At 44.0% G+C, this 19,430-nt stretch overlaps 1 pseudogene; it reads right to left on the bottom strand.

Annotated features, from left to right (window-relative positions):
• Positions 1-17,454: 17,454 nt before the first annotated feature.
• On the bottom strand, positions 17,455-18,992 carry LOC144160823 (uncharacterized; annotated as a pseudogene).
• Between the last annotated feature and the right edge of the window lie 438 nt (positions 18,993-19,430).

Below are 19,430 nucleotides of genomic sequence, written 5' to 3'. Positions count from 1 at the left end.
AATATATCATCTATATATCTTTTGTAGTACAATGGCTTCAAACTTTGGGTTCCGAGGAAGTTTGACTCTAGACATCCCATAAAGATGTTCGCGTAGTTGGGCCCGATTTTGGTTCCCATTGACGTTCCTCTGACTTGCACGTAATTGACACCGTCAAACTCAAAATTGTTAAGTTCATTATCTGTAGTGTCCTCGCATGATTTACCAACTTCTGAAATCGTTTCTACAGGCGCACAATATCTACTTTGACAGATTTTCAGGAAGCACTACTTACGCTGCCTCAAAATGCTCTCATCAGGTATCACTCAACAGCGCACTGTGGTCGAATGCGTATGTTTCTGATGTGATTTGCCTCAAATCCCTCAACATGCATACACCCAAGCGTATGTGAATGACAGCGTGATTCCTATTCATGCTCGTACGGGTAGACAATTGGCGTCGACTGGTAACATATCCCTCTCTAAGAGAGCTCCTTGGGCTGCAGCTGGTAAGTTATGTTTAATCCTAAGAAACGCTCCTGCCTGATTGTCTCCAGGGGTGACCGCGGAAAAATTAGGAAACCTACGATCAAGCTCGGCACGCAGTAATCCAGCAGAGGGCGAAAATCGATCTCTTTGTAGTGATTATGAACCGTAACCTCACCTTCGTGGCACCCACAAACCACTTCCAATTCGAAGTTGAGAAATTGAAGTTTGGCTCGCATCCTTTCCCGCATGCATGCGATTGTCTGTCGATCCCATCTGCGTAAGCTACATTACCTTGTGATCCTTTTCGCAGCCTCATACACAGCACCTGCACGGCGGAACAACAAGAAAAATCCTGTGTTCAAAGCCTGGGCACACTCTTTCGTATGATCCTCATTATTCGCTGTCTCTAGGGTCGCATACTATGACACGAACCGTCACCGTCGAAGTGTTTTCCAATACAATGCCACTTTACATCAATCAGGATATCACAGAGTTCATCATTTGGTTTTTTAATCACCCGCAACCTGTTACCTTCAACACAGCATCGTTTGATCATTCGGAGGTGGACCTGCATGTCAGACTCGACATACATCCTTCGAGATCACTTCGTGTTCAATAATCTCGCCAGAATGGAAGGAAGCAGCAGGATGGACTTTGTCGGTCGCTTGGTATGGCAGGAGACGTGGAGTGCCAACAACTGCGACACAGAACCATATCGAAGGAAACCGGGTGTACTTGACCTTCCTTTCTATTTCCAATCTTCTAAGAAGCTTACTCAACTGATAACCGCCATGGCCGATTTTTTATAATTCCACAATCCAGAAATCTCGCTAAACTTCAGTACATCTGTGTTGCGCCTACTGCTTCGGTTTCGGACTATTTACACGAACGCTCGAAAATGGCCAGCGGTATTCAGACTTCATTGGCTGCGGAGATTACAGTCAGAGCCGCCACAGTTTCGTCGCCTTTTTTACGGCTCAACAGCTTAGATTATTCAGATGGAGCTCGTCGACTTCAATTCTCTACAAACTACCAAGGTGTGAAGGCTATGAATCTTCATTGAATTGCATCTCAGCCGGGTTGCGGACGCCGTGATCGCCCTTACATTCCAGATAAGTATTGTGGATGTTTTGTTTTCAGCATTTTATTTTCTATCTTAAACCTCACTTGTCGCACTTTGCGTTGAATTAAATTATACCTAGTTACGTGCCACCCATAAACTGCACCTCTGAAATATTTTGTGCACAAAGTCCTAGTTCCACAGCGTGTGACGTGGTTTCTCTCATACGCGGATAATGCAGTCTCAGCTCCGCCTCCGTCTTTCTTTGAGAGTACTACTCACAGTTGGGGTAATTTTTTTAAAAACCCAGAACTCAAAATGCTCTTTTCTGCTGGTATTGTTTCTGCAAAAATGTAAATGTTGAAACTGGAAGAAGAAGACGAGAGCAATCTGCCGAACCTCTGGAGAAGGAGAACCAGCTGGCTGGGCACCCTCATGGCAAAATCGCGCATATAGTGTAAATACATTGCTCCTGTTTTGGATGGTTCTTTTCTTTGTTCTGCCGCCACGTAACATGTTTAGGTGGCATGAAACATGCGAGCGATGTATATACACTATGTACACGGTGCCGTAGAAGAGGGAGCTCATTCAGCTGGCCAGTGTCCTGCTGCCATGTAACAATATTATTCTCACAGTTTACTTTCGTGATCCGCCGTTTAAAGGCTTTTTCTACAACTGTGTGCGATTATTTTTTATGTGCTAATTCTCTAGCTGTGGAGTTGGCGTAACGTTATATGCTTGGATTGCTTACCTTAATGTGAGAAATATTTGTTATTCTCATCCCGGGCTTACGGGTTCTCAGGAATACATGCTTACAATTGGTCTTTCATTGAATTTTAAAGTCTGCGTATACAGTGGGTGGTGTATCGCGATATGTGTTTTGTTTAACTAGAACAGCTTTCTTTTGCGACCTTTCGTGCCGAACTGACTTGAGAAATTTTTTTCTTCTGCTTTGTTTTATGTTCCTTTCAACTTAGTTTGCCTTTTAAACTTTTATTGGACGTTCTCATGATAAGTACGTCGGGGATATTTTTTTTTTAACCTTAAAATCGGCTTTTTCCCTTGGGGTATACTTGACTTTTCGCCCGTTTTATATGTTGGCTTTAAACCGGCCATAGCCTAGCTGCAGTGGGTCTGGAAAATCCCCATTTTTTTGTTTTATCTTCAGAAAGAAAAGGGGTAACATTGAATTCCAATTGTGTTTGAGCGAAGTACAAATAACTGCAACAAACAGTTTTTTTACACTGCTCAAATAAAAGCGTAACTTCTGGTCCTCTGCCATTTCAGGGTCAGCACATCTAAAGAGCCTGTTCATCTTTTTGCGAACACTAAAACAATTTCATTGGGCTGTTTCGTGCGCGTTAGCAGCATGATCATGGTGAACGTCTTTAAAATTACCCTTTATTTGTGGCAGGTGTGTAGCCAGCTGCCATAGTTTATATTAGAATTCGCTTTAAATCTTCAAAGTAGAAATGTATTGCCTTCTTGTCTCAACGCACTGGTATCATTTATGCAGCCTGACTCATTCAACTTGGTCCACGCCAGCTTGTAGACCCTCCGAAGGTGACCCATAAAATGTTGGCTATCCCCTGGTCATTTATGTGTCCACGACGTCTTCTTCCTCCACTCTTTCCGTAAGCAGTGTAAACTGGCGTTGCAGCCGTTTTGGTCAGCGGCTAGAACGAATTGAACTTGCTTGGCGGCTTGCAGGGATATAGGGAGCATGTATCTCGCACCTGTGACAGTTGTGACGTAGCCATATTCTATGCAGCTCTCTTTAGGGTACAAAGGCTGTTGGAGTTAACTTGTGTTCCTGTAACAAGTCATACGAATACACTGGTGAAGCAGCAGTCCACAAAACAACGCTTGCGGGCGAGTGTCGGCGAATCGGGAGCCGCGCCGGCTGCTCAGCAGGCATTTACCCTTCAGCGGGGTTGTTTCTCGAAACGTCGAGTTGCATCGATAACACTGAATAATAAAGAATATTAGTCTTGTGTAATAGCCACAGCGCTAAACACTCTGCACATTAAGTGACATAACTATTGAGGCATAAAAAATAATTCAATGTGCCCTGCTTGGCACACAGATGAAGCAGCCCAGTGCGGCTCGGTGGTGAAAACAAAGCACATACGTAAACAAACGCAATGCATGATTCGCGGCAATATATTAGGCGCGGAGTAACTTTTGGACATTACAATATCCGTCCGCGTCCGCACGCATTGCATTTGAAATCGCGACAAAACACACAGGCACCGGCAATATTTGAGCCTGTGTCTGCTTGAATACGTTCGTGAGGTTAGAATTCACACCCTCACAACGTGAGCAGGACCAAAGTCCTCCAGTGCACGCAGTTTTAAGAATAAAACTACCTTCGTGGTTCAAAATACACTCTTCAAACACGTTTTGTTTATACAGAGTAGGTAATATTGTTTTCAGGGTGTCTAGTATGTCTGCAATTATAAAAAAATGTTTATTCCGGGCTTTTCTAGTAGCTGCCCTACCGTCCACAACGTGGAGGTCGTGCTATAGTAGGAGACGCTGTGGAATTGGTTAGTCCCAACCCTGGGTTCAAGGCTCGTTCACGTTAGGATGGCAGCCTTAATAACAAAGAGTGACCCACCTTCTGCATCCCACGAACAATAATGTGTTTCATTGTTGGCTGTATTACGTAAATGGTGTCGTTACAGTGAATCGCGGAGCAAACCATTTGGAGCAACCTGAGTCTCCCCCTCTCCTTTCTGCTATCGGTAAGTTGGTTATTCGTCCAAACCGTTGCTTCTCCTCCTGTTTGCGCTTGTAACTGTGTTTGAATGTAAAAGTTTCGCTTTCTGATTGCATCGCACTGTTCTGTCATGGTGTGAAAATAAAACATCGGCATCGCCCGCAGTGGTCCCGCTCCAAAGCAACTAAACAATGTGGTGGCTGCATTGATGATTGATAAGACCCAGAATTTGTGCCAGTGCATTTTTGGTATAATGTTTTGCCCGGCGGTCTTTTGGTCACGATTATATGATGATCCTTAAGAAGGTAAAAAGTTTGTTTTATATCCACGCACCGGGACCAGTTCGGAAGCATCAAATGATGTAAGGTGTGTTGAGCCGCATGTGTGTACATGGTACGTAATAAGCTATTTGTTGTAACCAGATGGTCTTCTGTTTAGGGTACATTGGGACCATTGTTAGTGTTAAATATTGCAGAATAAATGAACACAATGTGCGTATACGGCAATGGTGGTCATGTGTCATTTCCAGTATACCAAAGTCCTTGGTTTAAAGATGGAAACCTGAAGTAGTCTTTTCTGAGATCATGCAGCATCGCTGTGTAGTATCCTTACATATTTGTCTCTATTGTAACATAGTGTGTACGTTCGTTAATAAAACGGCCGCCTAATGAACATTTACTACGCTCCGAAATGTGTTAGTTTTGTAGTGTTTAGGTAAGAACTTTCAAATGCACTTGCAGTTTGGTCTCTAGGTGCCTCGTGTTACTCAGTATTCAGTGCGTCGACGACCGAAGGGCATTACCGTCTTTAATTTGTCGGCTAAGAAAAGTTCTACTCCAAGAACTGTTGCTTTATTTTTTCGAACCTGAGCTTCTTTTCTCCGTCATAAAAGATATTGAGATATTGCAGTGCATTCGGCTATCACCAACTGTAAAGATTGCATTTGTGCGGCACACTTCCGATGATATTTCTTTGTTTTTGCCTCTCTAACCCACGGTGCGCGTAAAAAAAAGCCCAACACGACGAAGTTTGTCGCAGCAGTGATAATATATGTGGATGAGGTCACCACAATATTTACACGGTGTACCACCTTCCGGACACCATTGCATGTCCGCTTCTCATTTTGATGGGATGTTGCCACCAGTCAAAGGGATGTGTAAAAAAGAAGGGCCGTACAGATAAGGTTCATGGCGATGAATGGCAACGTTGGCTATCATTGGCTCAAGTTGTAGGGTCACTTCTTGCGACAGTACAATAATAGTGCTGGAATTACTCCTTTCCGGATAAAGTGAGTCAAGCACATTGATATGCCGGCATGCTTAAAAGAGCTTTTGCAGTATTTTGCGAACTACTTGACGTTTTATTGTGGGCTTATATACACTAATACCAATAATATTAACATATTTCAACCTAAGAGAACTGACGCTATGATCATGCTACCGTCACCAAGCGTTGCCCGTGCTTTAAACTTTGAGTGCTTTCCACGAAATTAGCGACAATTTTCGAAAGGCTGCAAACAGGCCCCCAAATATTCTAGCTTTTCTCCAAATAAAAACAGCAGCTTGTGATTTTCGCATGTGCGGCCCATATAGGAACAAAATCATCATCATCATCACCAGCCTATCTGCACCCACTGCAGGGCAAAGGCCTCTCCCATTCTTCTCTAATTACCTCGGTCCTGGAGGAAAATTGCTCCCCCCCTTCCCAGGCGCGCAGAATGACCGTGGTTCGAATCTCGGTGCCGGACAATTTTTACCGGATTAAAAAAAAAATCCGAGTATTGGTGGAATTGCACAAATGGGCTTGGGGTGTGGCCTGACCACGGCGACCATTGCCGGTAATGCACTCCCTTACCAGAGCAGGATTGGCCACCCTGGTGTAGTAACGACCGCAACCACCCCATGAATACGCAAATAAAGAACAAAATATTCATGTATAAATATTATGATAAACAAAGGAAAAAAAAAGACAATCTTCTCGTTTCAATATATTATATTCGTTTGAAACAACAGCTCCGCTAGTTTGCTTCGCCGACTGCGTTGGAAATACTCCAGGCACTTCTTGAACAGAGTTGAAATCGTGAATGAGCTCTCACAGTTCTCAGACAAACGTTGATATTTATCTTTTCTGTATTTTTACACTTTTTCCTATCTTGTTACCCCATATTTTTGCTAATTTAGACGCAGTGTTTATGTGTTAATAATTTTGAGGGCGTTTTCCAGGGATTGTGCAGAACAATGGCTGTTTAATCGATGAACGGTTTTTTTATTATGGGCTTGGTGGCGACACTTTTCTTATTTAAATAATTTTGGCTGAGAAATACGGAAGTCGGTGGCTCGCTTCCCTTGGCCTGTACTGGCGGATCCGGCGGGAACGGCCGCTCTAGGGTTTGTGTGCAGAGCACGTAACAAAATACATCGTGCGAATTTGCCAGAATGTTTAAGTCTGTTTTGTTTTGAGCACTAATTTGCTCTATCAAAAGTAGAAGAAATACTACGCGTCTAATAGTCGTCGACAATGGCATAGACCGGTGGTTAGAACACCAAAGTTTGGGCAGTGTACTTATTTTTCTCAAATTGCTTTCCGGGCTACATTTCTGTACCGAGACTGAGAACATTATTTTTGAAAGATGAACTGCCCTGGTTAGTAACGACAAAAAGTAGCCCAGCCCTGTCGAAAAATCTTGCCTTTCTGGCATACGACATAAGCTTATAGAGTAACACAAAAAACGTTAATTCAAAAGCCTTGCATGTGGCCATTTAGTTAAACGCTGTGATCAGCCTAAATCTTTATTTCTCGCTTAGGATATATTTCCAGAAAATTCATACAGAAGTTCACGGTTTCCCGTCTTCTGGGTCGCCTGTCTTAAAACTAAAGAATAATTGCTCCTTGAGGTTGCTTTTTCTTTTATGCTTTAAAGTTAGAAGCCCAAAGTTGGAAATTTGTCAAGGACACAGGCTGGTATGGGTTTGCGGTGAGAAAGTGTTCCGGCGCCGGGTTCCATAATATTTACCGCAAACATACGCAGGCCTCGCGATGTAATATTCTCTTTATATTGCACTACCAGCGCGCAGTAGGCCAGAATTGCTAACGTCATTTTTACTGCGATAATACCTAGTTATGAAAATTTGGTGTACGTCCTATAACATCTTTTTATTTGCACGTAGCCTCAGCACCTTAATAGTTGTGATAAACAAAAAGTCATTGACAATTAGGCCAGCAATGAAAACAAGAAATACTTACGTTTCGATTTTTGCCCTGAAAAAGAACAAGTATGACCTGTTGGAGCTGCGTGATAAAATCCTTCAAATATAACTTTACAATTAATAGAGGCTGTATGCCGAATTGCAGGATTAAGTGCTTAGGAAGTCTCAATATTTTAGTGTATAAACATTTTTAAGGGGCGTCGATGACAAACATGAAGCTCGACATTTGGATATCTCATCCATTGTGTTTCTCATTATAGTTTTTATAGGTGCAGCAACATCAAGATTGCCACTCTCTACGTGCGGTTGCTGCAGGAATAAACGCGTAGGCTACGATGTGCGGATGCGTTTTTTCTTTAGGTAATCTTGGAATTGGGTGGAGACAAACACTGTAGCCATGTCCGTAGTAAAAAACCCGGTAGCACGTCCAGGCTGATGACATCCTGTGAAGAAATAGAGTTCCTTCCGGGAACGTAGGGAAACTTTGAATAGTAGTCGGCTAAAGTAATTAGATACCTAGGATAAGGCACCTTTATTGGAGCGGCAAATCCATTCATAACTTTTTCTGAGGCCCTAAAGGCCACTCTACTGGCTGCAACAGAGCTACAAGGGGGTTTGCAAACTTGTCGGCCAGTTGGCAAACATGATAAAGCTTTACATGTTTCCTAACAGAACGATACATTTCAGGCCACCAGTATCGTTAACGGAGCAGTTGCTTAGCACGTGCTACTAACCTGATACTTTTCATAGGCTAACTGGAGGAATGCAGGTACAAGAACACTGGCAGTGACTGCACGGTCACCAGGCACGAGTAAGACGTTCACAGTGAAAATTTTATTCCTGACATAAAAATAAGCTTCTAAACGACTGTTTACATTTTTGATGGAAAAACACTTCGATACCTACTCAGAAACTTTCTGAACGGTGACATCTGTATTCATTAGAAGCTGAACTGCCTTTTATCAACACTGATGTCCCCAGAGACACTAGTAATTCCTTCGTAATGAGTTCGTGAGTGTTCTGAGTTGACAGTCTAGACGCAGCATCAAAGAAATGAACTTCTTATGACCCTCGGGAAAACGCCATGTCAAAGTTGTAGTACAAAAGTGGAGCTGATTGGGGTAATATTCTGAATGGCCGCCGATCTGAGTCTCCTCCAGCTATATAATCAACTATATCGAGTAAATGGAGCTTTCCATATCTCCCCAGCACCACCGTAGTATAACCGGTTATACCCAATTGCAACAGTACAAAAACAGGCCAACCGCCAAAGAGAATTTTGTCCACCCGAAAGTGGAGAGAAATAACGCGAAAAGCTTTCTTGCGACGGACTGTCAGGGGGACGAGCCCGGTGGACCCCTCTTGTCCCCCCTAGGAAAAAGCCGGATACGGTGGGTTGCTGGGAACGGGAACTTGGACATCGGGATGAGTTATGGGAAAAAAGGTGGGAATGGGGGAGCAATTTTGCTCCAATCCAGATGTCTGACTCTTTTTCAAGACTGATTGCTCAGCGAGGGCATCAGACAGTGCCAAGTGCCAAATGTGCGGTCCCTGCCATGGGTCACCGCTCACCTATAGGGTCCGATAACTGGGCCCCAACCATCGGAGACAGGAAGTACCCTTTTTGGTGGTGACGGCCGCCCCTCCCCGACCCCCCGCTCCGCGGCCGATGCATACTAACGTTCTCTATCGACGGCCCCGCACCACGTACTCACGCGTCAACAGTGAAGCTTGCCACTATACACGGGTACTTGCAACACCTTCTTTTCACGGTCTCCAGACACCGGAAGTTTGTATGCGCACGGTTCCTCAAAGGCCCGTTCGGAAGGTTCCTTTCGGCATATAAGGACCTATTCTTATGTCCTCCTCTTTGCCTACTCTTTCGCTCATAGGAACAATAGTCTTCGGGCATTACTTTGCATATGGCAGAGGAGATCGGTCTGGGCCTACTAGCCATTACTAAGCCAGGAGAGGTTCCCCGTTTGGTGTACTAACCTCACCTTTCGTCGTTTTCCCCATGCGGGACACCAAGTAGCTCGTGGTAGCACGTCCCGCGGCTTTTGGGAGACGAGGTGGCACTCGTCGGAGCAGCATGTTTGATTATGCTTGGCTTGTTGTGCAGGTTGTATTTTTCATCCGACCGCGGCCATGTGCCGAACAACCCGCTCATTCTGGGCCTGTGCTGTGGACTGCCAATTTATCGCACAAGTTGAAAACGCCTGCATGGACTGAGCGTCTTTTCATCGACACAGCGGACGGGACACAGAATTGCCTGCCCAACTCGGTGACGTCGACCATGCAGGATGTAAAGTCTCCGGTAGAGCCCTGTCTTCTCAGAGGGCGCGGCAGCACTCGTCAGAGCAGCATGTTTTGATTCTGCTTGGATTGTTGCGCAGGTCAGTTTTTACAACACGCTTTCTGGATTTCGTTCAAGTTCATACACTATTGTTGCGCTGCCGTGCCCTCAAAGATTTATTCATGTTGTCATAGATTGGTGGTCTGTTTTTCTGTTCCTGTTATGTGGCGACGTGGAAAGTAACCCTGATCCCGAGATAGAACAAATGTTGAAGGATAATATGCTTCAGTTAAAAGAGCTAAAGGAAGCGGAAACAAAGCGCGATGCCACCCTTTCTGAGGTAAATGCAAAGCTGTCAAAACTAGACGAGGTTATGGAAATATCGAAGGCAAACGAAGAAAAGATACCGAAACTGGAGGGAACAGTACAGAAGTTGGAGAAGGCCTTGGCTTGGCAGGACCGAAGACTGAACGATTTTGAAGATCGTTCACGCAGAAACAATGTAGTCGTCTTCGGAATTCCTGAGGTTCCAAAAGAAACCCGACAGGATCTAGAGGATAAGGGTTTGCGTAAGGTTTTCGGCGAAACACTTGTGTTTCCGTCAGGTCTGTACAACGAATTCACCGAAGAGGGAGGCCGCAAAAAGACCGCCATAGGCCAGTTATCCTCCAGCTGTACGATTATAATGAAAAAAATGAATTTTTTAACAACTGCCCAAAGCTCAAAGGTTCTGATGTGTCGATCTCCCATGAATATTATCAAGCTACGCAGCGCATAAAAAATTAGTTGTGGCAATCTGGATTAAAAGACAAGCGTACTGGTGATAAGGTGCAATTGGTGCATGACAAATTGTTTTTAAACGATGACGTTTATAGGTGGGACGACACAGCTGGTTGCAGGGTGTTTCTACGTAAGTCTTCCCGCTCCGAAAAATGACACATCCAAAATAAAACTGCGCATGCGCAAAAGACTCTCCAATTGCTGTGCCTGAATGCTCAAAGTGTATGCAACAAGCAAGAGCAACTCTAGCAAATTTTGCTTTCTTATATCAGTAATAGTAGCAGTAATATCGGAGACATGGTTGCACCCTGAAGTTCCAGATAATTGCATATTTCCTCCTTCATACACATGTTATCGGAAAGATCGCCAAACCAGAGGGGGCGGAGTTGCAATTCTTGTTAAATGTGAGGTATCGTCTGTTTCCTTGCCTGATATTAATAGCTGCCACGAAAGTATTTTTTTTTAAAGCTTTAATTGCTGGCAACCCCATTATTATTGCGGGAGTTTATAGGTCCCCTGGCGCAAAACCTGCTTTCTTGATAGACCTGTACGAGCACTTAGAAAAATACCGAAATCAAAACATCATTATCGCGGGTGATTTTATTATGCCGGGCATGGATTGGGAATTGATGAAATGTGGTTCTATCGATGTGCAAAGTGCTAAAATATTACTGGACATGTCGCATTGCTTACTGCCTTACGCAGACCGTCCTTAATCCTTCGCGCGTGACAAGTTCGAGTTCTTCAATATTAAATCTCATTTTTGGTTCCACAAGTTTTGAATCCTGCATGACAACAGTTTTTGATGGCATTTCTGATCACAAATAGGTGAATTTTAATTGTTCTTTACCTCGTAGAACAAGGTCCTCTATACCCGTGCCCGTAGTTGTAAAACAGTATTCTGCTGCAGACAATTTCCAGATTGTCCACTACCTAGATGAAGCTGTCCTATCATTTTGCGACGGCAGCGCCAACTCTCTATGGACAAGGTTAACCTTTTATTGCCAATTCTGCATTCGCAATTTTTTTCCAGATAAACTTAAAAAAGTTGGCCATGCGAACCCCTGGATAATTCGCGATCTAATTCACTTAAAACGCAAAATTAAACGGCGAAGTAATCGAAAATAACCTAATGATGTTGTTCTGCTCGGCCTAAGAAATACTTTGGCATCCAAGTTAAGGCAGTCTAGGGAACATTATTACACCATGACAATAGGCCGCTTTGCGTCAGAGAGTCGACGAAAATTTTACCAGTTCTTACAAAACAAAGACAACCGTATTCCTGATGCAGTAATGAACGGAGAAACCCCTGTCAGAAATAAAAACGAAATAGCAAACGCGTTTAATTCTTACTTTCAGAGCGTTTTTTCAAGACCACAAAATTCGAGTAACATGACGGTGCCAGGTCATTCAAACTTAATAAATGTATCCTTGGAGGGGGTGACATAACTATTATTACTGTAGGACGCAAAAAAATCGACCTGCCCTGACGGTATCAAAGCTGCTTTTCTAAAGAGGTATGCGGAAATTCTAGCTGGATTCCTACTAATAATATTTGATGTTTCGATTAAAACTAGTATAGTACCCGACGATTGGCTGCTAGCACGTGTAATTCCGGCTTTTAAGAAAGGTAACAGATTATTAGTTAGCAATTTTTGACCAATCTCCCTTACTTGTATTTGTTGCCAATTACTTGAACACATATTAGCGAAATATTTAAATACTTTTCTTGAACAAAATAATGTAATTCACAGCACGCAACATGGCTTCCGACGGGGATTATCTACAACCACGCAATTATTAGCAACTGCTAAGGAGTTCTCCCAAGTCCTGGACAAGGCTGGACAGGTAGACGTCTTCTTTCTGGACTTTTCAAAGGCCTTAGGAAAAGTCCCGGAAATCAAGCTAATAGACGAAATGAAAGATATTGGCATTCCTCCAGAAATAATTACCTGGGTCATAGCATACTTAACAAACAGTAAACAGTGCGTAGATAAAAACGGTTTCAGCTATGGTTATTTGGGGGTGTCATCTGGAGTCCCGCAAGGGTCAGTTCTTGGGCCAATACTATTTAATTTTATATCAACGGTTAAGATCAAGCTATCCAACCTGGCGTGTCTGTTTAGTTACTTGCCGACGATTGCATAATTTTTAATACCATAAATTCTATCTCTGACCAGCGTGACTTGTGTGAGAACTTAAACAACATAAAAGAATGGTGTAAAATGTGGGAACTGGTAATTAATTTTGAGAAAACCGCATATTTATGTCTGAGTAACAAAATCCGAAAATTCGAATTTTCTTATATTGTAGGCCGATAGACTATCAGGCAAGTAGAAGAATACAAGTACTTGGGCGTAACGATTACATCGAAGCTTAGCTGGACAGCACGTATTGATGGTATATGTTCTGCTGCCCGGAGACAATTAGGCTTTCTAAAATAAAACTTGGGCCGTTCTTCTAGTTCACTAAAACTTCGAGCCTATAAAGTCATAGTTCGTCCTTCTCTTGAATATGCCAGCATAGTGTGGGACCCCCATACAGCTGGTAATATCCAAAAAAATAGAAAAAATACAACGATTAGCTGCTCGATTTATATACAATCGGTATAGACGTCGCGATTCGCCGTCAGCCATGTTGCAAGATTCGAACCTCCAACTTTTGGCCGACCGAAGGAAAACTGCACTGCTTAACTTTTTCCGCCTCCTATTCTTTTCCAGATCAGGATTGCATGCGCCAGATTACATAACAAAGCATGCGCCAAGCATGCGCCAAGATTACATAACATAACGTCATAAACATAGTCTTAGCATTACACCTATATTTGCACGTACTAACATTTACAAGTATTCATTTTTCCCGAGAACAGTGTCTGATTGGAATGCTCTACCCTATGGTTCCCCTATGCTCGACATGCCGAGATGAAATTGTATAACTTTTTCTTGTCGCTTAAGTCGCCTTCTTTGCCTATATTTGTCCCTTGTTTTTCACGAATTTCCAGTATAACATGACTTTTGTTCTGCAGTGTATGTATACAAAAGAATTTTGAACTGTATCGCCCTCTCCTGCATGGACCATACTTGGTCCGTAGTATGTGATAAAGAAATAAATATTTAAAATAAAGAGGTTCGCCTGCGCCTCAGCTAGAGAAGATCAGTCTATAGACCCGTCGCAGCAAGGTTAACGGGGGTCGCGACCTTCCCTCCCCCCCGGCCCCATACAGACTGTACAACCTCTAGCCCCATGACGTTCGGTTACAGGGGTATGTCATTCCCCCCGACTTATTGCGATCAGGTCGCTGGCACCGCCAAAGCTTGCTGGTACAATGGTCGCCAGTCCCCCGGCCCGTAGTGGTTTCCCGACTATAATCGGTACTGCCAACTACAAACGACTGTACGCTGACATCACTTGCTACTTTGGAACTTGACTCGCCGGCCTCCTCTCACGCTGGATTACAGGGGTGCGTTACTTCCCCCGGGCAAAGAGAGTCATAGTTGATCGATCTCGACACGCCTTCCTACTTCAACCGCATTGCCAAGTGCCGGGTTTACACCCGACCGCCCGACCTCCGCGTAGGACCTGATTCCAGTTGACCAGGAACCTCCGAAGTGGCGGTCGTTTTGGCCGCTGCCTGGACAGTGGTTGTGCAGCCTCCCCGATGCCTCGAAGAGGTTTCGTGGAATTACCGTACTTCCACGCTCTGGCCCCTATGAGATTAGGTTACAAGGGTTTGTCACTACCCCGGCCTGCAGACCAGTTCGCAAGTTCAAACGAACGAGCCCCAAGCAATGGGTACAGGGGTGTGCACGCCCCAGGCTTGGCAGTGGTCTACCCATTCTTCAGCAATGGTACGCCAACACTACCTGCGAACTGTACCGCTAGAGTGCAGTGATTACTTCGCAACATTGACCCGCTGGCTTCCTCTGACGCTGGATTACATGGGCGCGTTACCACCCCCAGCCTTTGGCCTCCTCCCACACTGGATTACAGGGGCTCGCTACTTCCCCTAGCCAAGAGAGTCAAAGTTGCTCCACAAATACCATCTTTCGAAATACAAGAGATCCTCTGAAGAACTCCCAGTGGCTCTGCACTGTCGCCTCCAAGACTGACGGTTACAAGGGCTCATCAAGTTCTCTCGGTGAGCAGACCAGTTCGCATTATAGGCCCCTTCCATGCTCCGTTTACAGAGGTTCGCTACACCCCCGGCCTCATTGTCTGCACTCATGCCTCAGCATGGCACGATAAAACGAACTGTAATGCATGTACCTCTATGACTTTATTTTAATTTTTGTTATTTATTTAATACTTTAAGCCTTTCTCAGGCTCATACAGGGTGGGCGTGCAAATATACACACTCGAGTAGAAACCAAGCAATATCGCACATAACGAAAGAAACAGAATCACAAGAAGCTGGTGAAACTAAAACTTAACGATGGAAGCTCTTGCCCAAAATCATGGCCAGGTCACAAAACATCATCGTGGCATCAGCAGGTGTTACAGTGATCAGTGTGTTCCGAAGCGCTCACAAATAAAAAAGGGCAACTTTTACTCTTCATAAAACCAGCTTTCTACATTTTCAACCAATGAATCTGCAGAGGAAATATTAACGCATTCACGTGGCAGTTTGTTCCAGTATTCCACTGCTGACGGGAAGAATGAACATTTAAAAGTGTCACAGCGTGACATGTATGGTCTGATGCACTTATTATGGTTGGTAGGAAGGGAGTGATGGTTAGGCGGCTTTATACAGGTGTTCTTATCTATGTTTAAACCATTGTGATATAAAAGAAAAAGAAACTTTAAGGAACAGACACGGCGACGGGCTGCAAGAGTCGGTAAGCATGCCCGCCAGCGCAGCTCAGTGACACTGTCATGCCTCGAATACGTTGAATAGATAAAGCGAAGGGCCTTGTGTTGGACGTTTTCTAATTTGTTGGAAAGGTACTGTTGATGGGGGTTCCAAACAATGCTGGCGTACTCGAGGATCGGCCTTATTAGAGATTGATATGCTGTCAGTTTTACATTAGAAGGCGCCAATGCAATTTTTCGACGCAGGAACCCTAGCTGGCGATATGCTTTTGTGTATGTGCTGTTTACATGTGCATCCCACTTCAGTTTACTTGTAAAAGTTATACCCAGGTATTTAACAGTGTCGTTTCTTGCAATGTTTGTGCCAACCAAACTGTAATTAAAAGGCTGGGTCGTTTTTCTGCGAGTTATGCTAAGGCAAGATGTTTTCGACACGTTAATTTCCATTCCCCACTGAAGGCACCGACATGCAATATTAGCTAGTGTGCTGTTAAGTCTAAGCTGGTGATCAGTAGTGCGGATAGTGGTGTAGATCACGCCGTCATCAGCGAATAGTCTCATTTTAACGTTAATGTCAAGGCACATATAGATATCATTGACATAAATTAGAAACAAGATGGGTCCTAAACGGAACCTTGCGGTACTCCGGAAAAAACTTCCAAAGAATCAGAGGCTGTGTTGTTTATGGTTACATACTGCCTACGATTTGATAGAAACATTTTTATCCATGCTGCTATGTTACTGTTAATACCAATAGATACAAGTTTGTCAACCAATTTACTGTGGGGCACCTTATCAAAAGCTGTGGCGAAGTCTATAAATATGGCGTCGGTTTTCTGTTGTGAGTTAATAGCAGTTACGAAATCATGCGTGATTTCCAAGGGTTGAGTAACAGTAGACAGGTTTTTACGGAATCCATGTTGGTTTGGGTACAATAAGTTGTTGTCTTCTAAATATGTCAATATTGCCTTGTTGATTACATGCTCCAATAACTTACAGCAGCAACTAGTTAATGAGATAGGCCTGAAGGTTTCTATGGCGAGCTTCCTCCCACCTTTATGAATGGGAAATACTTTTGCACACAACCAGTCTGCAGGTAAAGAAGCTGTCAGTAGGGATGCTTTAAAAATTGCTTCAAGAAAGGGACATAGCTGCCCTGCGTAGCGCCGAAGGAAAACATTTGAAATATTATCAGGAACCACTGATTTCTTAACATCGATCTGTAACAGCAGGTTAAGAATACCTTCCGTAGTGATAAGGACATCGGACATTGAAAAAGGATGCACCGGAGCAACACGGCTTCTCGGTGCGCATGCGCGCGTAAACACCGACTTAAAATATCTATTGAAAGCATTGGAAACAGCCTGCGCGTCATTTACAACAGTACCCTCAATTTCTACTTCGGTTGTTTGGTTTTGAGGCCGTGCCAAGGAACGCCAAAATTTTTGTGGGTGATGCATCATGAAATGAGATATCGTGTGGGAAAAAAAAGCTTGCCTTGCACTTCTAATTTCCGCCTTAAGCTGAGATGCAAGTTTTCTTAAAATGACTGGGTTCCTCTTGTTCTTGCGCATTCTCTGTACCGTTCTTTTAAGGTGGATAACACGGCGATTGATCCGTGGTGTTTTTCTTCGTGTGCGTTTTAGTTTCGTTGGGATAAAGTTTTGTTCACAGTACGTAATTATTTTTTTCAGTTGAATCCACATATCATTAACACCCTCATATTCCTCTAAAGAAAACGTCTCCAGTACTGTGTCGAGGTAATCAATAACACAAACATCATTAGCTCTGTTGTAGTCTTTCACGGCTATCCGTGAATTTGTGCCATCGGGTTTAGGATTTAAGCCATCAAGGTTAAAAGTTATGATTACCATTTTGTGGTCAGATATTCCATCTTCTACAGTGGCTTTACCGGATAGGTTATCAGAAATAAAAGCTAGGTCTAGTATGGAGCAAGTATTTCCTTGAATACGGGTTGGTTCGTGGACCAAGTGGGACAATAAAAAATTGAACATTAAATTGTATAATAGCTCGCTGTTGGTGGTATTTCTAGTACTTGTAAAGTTTGTCCAGTCAACAGCGAGATTAAAATCTCGAGTAAGTATTAATTTGGTACGGGGGGTAACCTTATCAACCATATAGTCATGCACTTGTAAAAGGTAATCATCAGACGCATTTGGCTTTCTGTAGATGCCACCGATCAGTACTGGAGGATCGCGAGCAAATATTGTGCACCAAACGCTTTCATGATTCGCGATACCCTTTTCTCTACGATATTGCAAGCCGCGTTTTATTGCTATGGCCACCCCGCCCCCGCGACCGTCACGATCTCACCGAAGTAGGCAATATGACGCAGGAACAATTGCAAAATCAAGTATGTCTGGGTGTAGCCACGTTTCAGTTATCACGACAATATCAGGAGTGTACGAAAATAACAATTCTTCTAGTTTATCAGTTTTGTTAACAATGCTACGGGCATTCAAACATAACAAGGAAAACGGTGTAGTGGCTTTAGCGTGTCACGCGTTGTTTTTCGCGGGACTATCGTGACGTGCCCTTCTCAGGGAAACTCTTGCATTTTTTTGTTCATCCCATACGTACAAGTGTTCATCTATCTTTAGTTTATCGAATACAAGAGTGACCTTGCTACCATTGCCCCGATCTTCCTTTGCTGATTGCCATAGTTTTTTGCGCAAGTCCCGAACTCGTGCGGAATAGTCTTCCGATTTCGATATTGTTGTTCCCTTCAGTTTGCCGCAATTACGAAGGACTAACATTTTTTCAGAGAAATTGTACAGTTTAAGAATTACTGGCCGCTCTCGATTTTGTTTTTTCTTGCCGATTCGGTGCATACGTTCTACAGATGTACCATTGACCTTGAGGATATCTTTAAAAATGCCCTTAACAACCCGCTGTTTTAAATCTGCATTTTCTTCGTTATCACCCTCTTCCAAGCCATAGATTAATATGTTATTCCGGCGGCTCCTGTTTTCCAAGTCTTCAACCTTAACCGATACCTCTTGCACCAGTTTATTTGTTGCTACGGTCATTAACTCACACACGGCGAGTCTATCCTCGCATTGTTGTTGGCGAGCTAACTCTTTTTCTATGGCGGGTAATCTTTCCTGTACATTGCCTACCGTTGTTTCTACTTGTTTCAAGTTTTCGGAAAGAGCAGTGAGCGTTTTTTTGGTCTTCGTTTGTTTCTTTAGGATTTTCTTGAGAAGCTGGCTGTTTAAGTGGCTTCGGAACTAGAATCTGAGTCTGAGCGAACTCCACGTCACCTGATGTCAACAGCAGTAGCCTAATGACAAGCAAACAATCACACAATAAAGAAAGCAGGCTCTGTGGGCTTGGCAGCACTATTAAAGTGAGCGAATCGTCTCTAATAGAGCAGACAGAATGTTTGTCACCCACCTGGACGAAAAAGCAGAAATGCATGAGCAACCGGCCGAACACGGTGCTGTCAAGCCCACTGAAAGGCTGCTGAAGATGGCTCCGGGTTTTATGCTGAAGCTCGAGAGTGTCCACTGACGTCACACTGTTGACAACATGGTAGGGGAGCAGCACTTGAGGCGCTGCTTTCCATGACGGTGCTCCGTTGTCGGGGCTGTCCGGCGCAGCCGCGACGATGCTTCCTTGCGGTGGAAAAAGTTCCGCTATGCCGACGACAGAATCAACCCGCAGCAGAGCGATCTGGACGAAAAAGCAGAAATGCATGAGCAACCGGTCGAACACGGTGCTGCCAAGCCCAAGCCCTTCAAACCAAGCCCACTTGGGTTAGAAGGGCTCGTCACCTCCTTTGGCGAGAGCAAATCGGTTCGTGTTTATAGGCTCCTTCGTAGCTGCGGTTACAGGGGCTCGCAACTCCCCCGGCCTCATAGTAGCGCTTCCACTGCTTCAGCAACCGTGCGCCACTATAACAAAAACTGTACTGCTTGGTGCAGTTGCACTTCGCAACATTGACCCCCGGCCTCCACCCACACTGCATTACAGGAGCGCGTTACCGCCCCCGGCCAAAGAGAATCATAGTTGATCCACAGAAATTTGAGACCGCAAATTTTGATCGAATTACTATTCCAAGCACCAA

The sequence above is a fragment of the Haemaphysalis longicornis genome, unplaced genomic scaffold (assembly GCF_048455015.1).
Source record: "Haemaphysalis longicornis isolate Haplotype H1 unplaced genomic scaffold, Haemaphysalis longicornis Haplotype H1 scaffold_11, whole genome shotgun sequence".
NCBI lineage: Eukaryota > Metazoa > Arthropoda > Arachnida > Ixodida > Ixodidae > Haemaphysalis > Haemaphysalis longicornis.
The sequence above is the reverse complement of the archived record's forward strand: the minus strand, read 5'-3'. Positions and strand labels throughout refer to the sequence as shown.